Genomic DNA, 6,480 nt, shown 5'->3' with positions numbered 1-6,480 from the left:
AGCTGCAGACGCCCGCTGCAGCTGTTCCCCATCCTCCCCTCTCCTCCCCCGCTTCTTCTTGTCATCTTCCATTACTCAACATGTCATCAACTCTGTTAGTTGACTGTCGCTGAAACAAATGTGTAGAGGCAAGTCAATATAAGAGAGAAGATTTGTTTTGGCTCAAGGTTTTGGAGATCTCTGCCCATAGTGTCTGGTGTGTGTGTGTGTGTGTGTGTGTGTGTGTGTGTGTGTGTGAAATTGGGTATGGAACTCAGGGCCTTGTACAAGTGCGTGGCAAGTGCCCTGACACTGAACCACACTCAAAACCCAAGTTCACGAGTGACATTCTTTGCTTTGGGTTTGGGTAGCACATTTTGGTGGAGGCCTATGGCAGAGTAAAGCTGCCCTTGCCCGCTCCATGCCAGGGAAGTGAAGGAGAGGAGAGGGAGGCACTGGGGTTGCACATCCCTCTGTGATGGCCGGGGTTCACTGTTGGCACACCTGAGAGGGATTTTTTTTCTTTTTTATTGATTTTATTGAGCTCTACATTTTTCTCAGCTCCCCTCCTTGCCTCTCTGCTCCCCTTCAACCCTCTCCGATAGTCCCCATGCTCCCAATTTACTCAGGAGATCTTGTCTTTTTCTACTTCCCATGTAGATTAGATCCATGTATGTCTTTCTTAGGGTCCTCATTGTTGTCTAGGTTCTCTGGGATTGTGTTTTGTAGGCTGGTTTTCTTTGCTTTATGTTTAAAAACCACTTATGAGTGAGTACATATGATAATTGTCTTTCTAGGTCTGGGTTACCTCACTCAATATGATGTTTTCTAGCTCCACCCATTTGTCTGCAAATTTCAAGATGTCATTATTTTTCTCTACTGTGTGGTACTCCATTGTGTAAATGTACCACATTTTCCTTATCCATTCTTTGATCGAGGGGCATTTAGGTTGTTTCCAGATTCTGGCTATGACAAACGATGCTGCTATGAACATAGTTGAGCTCATGTCCTTGTGGTATAATTGAGCATCCTTTTGGATATATACCCAAAAATGAGGACGGTTGTTTCCTAATTTTCTGAGAAATCGCCACACTGATATCCAAAGGGGCTGTACCAGCTTGCATTCCCACCAGCAATGCAGAAGTAAGTGTTCCTTTTACTCCACAACCTCTCCAGCATAAGTTGTCATAGGTGTTTTTGATCTTGGCCATTCTTACAGGTGTAAGATAGAATCTTAGAGTTGTTTTGATTTGCATTTCTCTGATGGCTAAGAATGTTGAACATTTCCTTAAATGTCTTTCAGCAATTTTAAAGTCCTCTGTTGAGAGTCTGAGAGGGATTCATATATTAGCCTCTAAGACTTATCCATGATCACCTGGATTACTTTAGCCGAGGTAGGAAGTCCTGACTACTGTGGGTGGCACCACTCCCTGGGCAGGTGGAGAAGGTGAGCTGAGCACTGGCGTGCCTGCCTAAATTCATTATCTTTGCTCTTGACTGTGAGTGTGTTGCTTCCATCTGCTTTGACCTCCCTGGAACAATGGGCTGCACCCTGGAATTGTAAACCAGAGAAGCCTTTCTTCTTTAAGCCATTTCCATCGGGGTGTTTTTCACAGACATCCCCTAAGACCAGGAAACTTCTCATTGACTGTATCACTTAAAGGTCCACCACTCTGGGAGTAAACTTCTAACATAAGGCCCATGTGGCATGTTTAACTAGATTGTCTCCCTTCTTAGTGAGGGAAATCTAACAACTGGGGCAGAGTCTTGCTATGTAGCCCAGGCTGGTCTTGAGTTCACCATCCTTAGGACTGGGATTACAGACATGTGCCGTCATGCCCAGTTCCTTCATATGTTTTAAGCATGCAGTACAATTCTGCTGGCTGTAGGTACCATCCACAGATCTGGGATTGAGCATCTTGCATTGTTGAAGCTTTGTGTTTCTTGGCAGCATCGTCCCTACCCTAGCCCCAGCCTCTGGCCTCCATTGTGCCATCCTTGCATCTGTGAGTTTGACATGTTTTTTTAAGACTCCGCATATGAGGGTCCCTGTAGCATGGGTCCTTTTGTGTGCAGCTCATTGTAATTGACATCATGTCTTCTGGTTTGTCTTTGTTTTTTTTTTTTTTTTTTTTTTTTTTTTTTTTTTTTTTTTTTTTTTTTTTTGTGCCTGCTTTGCTTCTGTTTCAACATTCCATTGTGCAGAACACCACATCGTCTTCGGTGGACTGGGGTGGCTTCTGTCTGGGCTGTTGTAGAGCATGCAGTGACCCTGGGTGTAGAGGGAGCTTCGGGGTCCCAACTTCAAGTTCTCCGGACATACACCTTGACCTGGACTATCTTTTTGCAACAGTTAGAAGAGCATTGTTGAGATGTTTTTAAAGAGATACCAAGAGTTGGAGAGGAAGCAGAGAAAAGGTCGGGACTGTGGTGATGTAAACTGAGGCAACCACTGAAGAAAACAATATGGCGGCCCTCTTAACGCCGAAAGGGGAACAAGTGCGGTGATGCCCATCTGCAGTCTTTGGTACTCGGGAGACAGAGACGGGCGGAGCTCAGTGAGTTTGAGGCCAGCCTGGTCTACAAAGTGAGTTCCAAGACAACCAGGGCTACACAGAGAAACCGTGTCTCAAAAAAACCATAAGGGAAAAAAAAAGCGAGAAGAAAAGCTATCTGAGAGTAGGGAACCTCAACTGAGAAAATACCCATCCTGTCATGTTGTAGGCAAGGCAAGCCTGCTGGGCATTTTCTTAATTAGTGATTGATGGGGGTGGGGCCAGCCACAATGGCATCTCAAGAGCCTGTTCCAAACAAAACTAAGAAACACAATCAGGTCTCTGGGGCTGCTTCCTCCTTCCTCCATTTGGCATTGTGTTCTCCACGCTGTCACATCCCTGCAGCAGCTTGTAGTACCGCAGACTTCACTTCCACAGCCTAACACTGCTCCATTGTCTGCTTGTGCCCCAGCCCCAGGGTTGTCCGTCTATAGATTATTTCGACTTTGTTTAAAAAATTTATTTTATTATGTTTATTTATTTACTGCGAACGTTGGTTTGGAATTCTGTCTAGTGTACCAGGCTGGCCTTGAATTGCCCCAGCTCAGAGTCAATGCCCCCCTACACCCTACTTGTCTGACTCTATTTATATGAACTGCACAGAACTGGCAGAGGTACAGAGATGGAGGGTCTAGTGGGGGGGAGGGGTGGGAAACCTGGGCTCACTGCTATGGATGGGGTTTCTTTAGGGGACCCACAGACTTTCCAGAATTAGGTTGCGGAGATGACCATGCAACCCCGTGGGTTCACCAGAACCCTTTTGATACCATGCCTGTCTCGGTGCGTGGATCCTGTGTGAAAAGACCATTTAAAAGAGAACAAAGGTTCATGCTTTGGGAAACTTCGCCACGTAGACAATACCAGTGTCACCCTTTGTCACAGAGGACAAGGCTGCAAGTGCTGACGCCGACCGCCTGCCGAGGCATTAGCAATTGGTAGCCATCAGCAAAAAATAAAATAAGATTTTTTTCCAGTATTGGATCAGAGTGTCCCTCCTGTATTGTCCCTCCTGTATCATTTACTAATACGGCATTTCACGCCGGCAGCCAGCACCGTGAAAAGGCACATTGATTTTTAGCTCGTGATGGCAGAGGGATTTTTAAAACTTCTCTTTGTGTACTGTATGTGTAGGTGCGCACAAGGCACAGCACGTGTGAGGTCAGAGGAGAGCTCATGGGAGTCGGTGGTCCTCTCCTCCCACCAGATGGATCCCAGAGACTGAACTCAGGTCAAGTTTGTGGCAAGTGCCTTTACCCACTGAGCCATCCGTGGCAGGGGACTTTTTAACAATGCCAGGGCTGCACCTGATAGAGGGATGTCCCAGCTACCAAACTGAAGTCAAATGTGAACCAAGGGGTGCTAGCGTTTGGACACCTGTTTGTCCTGTTTGTCACTAGCTCGCTCTCTGCCCCCACCCCCGCCTTTGCGTATGTGTGTACGTGTGTGAGTGTGTGTGTGTGTAGTGCATGCATGCGTGTGTGTGTGAGTAGTGCATGCACATGTGTGTGGTGCATGCACGTGTGTGTGGTGCATGCACGTGTGTGTGATTTAATTCCCCTCGGGGCTGACAACAAGCTCTCTACCTTCTGACTCCATCCCTCCCAAGGTGCTGGGATTCAGTGATAGAGTGGATTAAAAATCGCTGCTGTCTGCCAGAGGCAGGCTCTGGTGGCAGCCTTCCCTCCCCGTTCCTGTGATGCCTGCAGCCCCTCTCATGGGTCTGACACAGCTGCTCTTGGAGAGAGTAAGTGGTAGCCACACCCACCAGAGCCCCTCTTGCAAGAGCCAAAGTCTCCTTTAACCTTCTTTAGCCTTCTTTCCTCCAGGGTGCCCAGCACAGGACTTCCTGCCTGGATCTCCCGTGTTCATAGACTCTTTCTGTCCCTAACTTCTCTGCACCCTAGGTTAGCCTCCTTCTGCTGCCTTTTGATGTCTTCCCTGTTTCTCATCACTGTGACACACCACAGCCTGGGGCTTGGATAGACGTCCCCTTTGCTGGCTCCTGCCATCAAACACCACCCAGCTCCTTAGCTAGAAAGCCCTTGACCTGCGTGTTGTTTCACTACAGGACAAGGAAATGTTTGTTTCCGCGAAACCTCTGCCGGTCCCACACCACTCCCCGAGGGAGACCTTGGCATCGGTAATTCTCCCACGCACATTGTGAGGCTTCCTCTGGGGTTTCATCCTGCAGTTCAGACAGGCAACTAAATGCAGCTGGCAGCTGTGTTCTTGTTGGGTAAAGTGTGACCCTGCTTGGGCACAGCTGCAGCAAGTGTTTACTGAGCACACACCGAGAGGCAGGCTCTCTGTGAGATGCGGTAGCTTACAAGGAAGTCTAGCTTGAACTTGCTCGTGCAGAGCTGGCAGTCCAGGGCATGAGTGCGAAAGAGCAAGCATGGTCAGGGCTCAGACACAATGCTTCGGGACACAAGGAAAACATTTTACAGGGAGACCTGACCAGGGTGGCGCTGGTACATGTTCAGAAGGCCCTATGGGACTTTTCGCCTTGGCAGACCTCTTTCTCATTAAGGAAAAACATTTTCTTTTTTACAAGTTCATTAATAGAAAGCCAGGTGGCCAGATTCATCATTACGTAGCCACCTTTTCATTCTTTTAATTTTAAATGAAATCAAGCTTTTTAAACTCACCAACCCTAGATAGTATAACTGCTGTGCCCGGAGCTTCCGGGAAAGCATATTCATGAAGAAAAGACAACTAAGCTGATGGGTCAAGATAGATAGAGCTAGCTCTTGACTCCCCAGGGGTTCTTGTCTCTGCCTTCCATTTCACTATAGGAGTGCTGGGGTCACAGGCATGCAGGACTGCTGGCTTTCAATTGTGTGTGTGTCTGTCTGTCTGTCTTGTCTGTGCATACAGGTGTGTAGTGACTATGGAGGCCAGAAGAGGGCACTGGGTTCCCTGGAGCTGGAATTAAAGGGAGTCACGTATTCCCGTGTCTTCTCAACTCCACCGCCTGTGGATAGTTCCTGATTTCTTGTCTGGAGATAGGGTCTCATTCTGTAGCTCTGGCTAGCTTTCAATCCTTGATCCTCCTGCCTCTGACTCCCGAGTGCTGGAATTATGGGTGTGAATCACTATACCTGGCCTCTGCTTACTGATTCTTGTTTGTTTGTTTGGTATGGTTTGTCCAGACAGGGTTTCTCTAGGTAACTGCCTTGACTGTCTCTTAACTCAAAGCTGAAATGGAGGTGGACATCAAGCCAAGCGGGAGACTGTCCAATTCCCAGGCCTCGGCAGCCTCGTTCAGCTGAGTCTTCTCCGAATCTGTCGGTCTGGGAGTGGAAAGTCCACAGGCCAAGCTGGCAAGAAGACTCCACAGAGAGAAGCCCGATGTCCCACACTCAGTTCCTGGACGAATGGTGGACCTCCACAGGCACACCGTGAGATGTGTATACTCACACACACACACCAACACACATCCTACATCCACACTGAAAAGGGAAAAAAGAAAGGAATAAGGAACAGTCATAAATTTAGCACACAGCTCCTCTTCTAGTTGGAATCCTGGTACAGAGCCCAATGATGATGGTACCTGGCTATGATCTTGGTTACTTGGGAGTCTGAGGCAGGGGGACTGTGAGAGGGGGGGGGGGAACAGGACAAACAGGTGGCAAGATTCTGCCTACAAAGAAAGAAAGAAAAGAAATAAGAAAGAAGGAAGGAAAAGAAAGAAAGAAAGAGTTCTGTGTGATGACAGGGCTGTAACCCCAGAGCTCAGTAGGTGCAGGTAGGGGGGGATCAGAAGTTCAAGGTCATCCTTACCTCACATAGGAAGTTTGAGGTCATCCCGGAACAAACCTACTAAAGCTACATGCTGTTCACCAGTGACTGGTTTGCAAACAGGACTTCGTTCCCACAGGATTTTCTCTATTTTTTTTCTTTTCCTTTCTTGACAGACTCTTATTTAACCCATGCTGGCCTCAAG

This window comes from Alexandromys fortis, unplaced genomic scaffold (genome assembly GCF_014885135.2).
Source record: "Alexandromys fortis isolate MF-2015 unplaced genomic scaffold, M_Fortis_MF-2015_v1.1 scaffold_90, whole genome shotgun sequence".
NCBI lineage: Eukaryota > Metazoa > Chordata > Mammalia > Rodentia > Cricetidae > Alexandromys > Alexandromys fortis.
The sequence above is the reverse complement of the archived record's forward strand: the minus strand, read 5'-3'. Positions refer to the sequence as shown.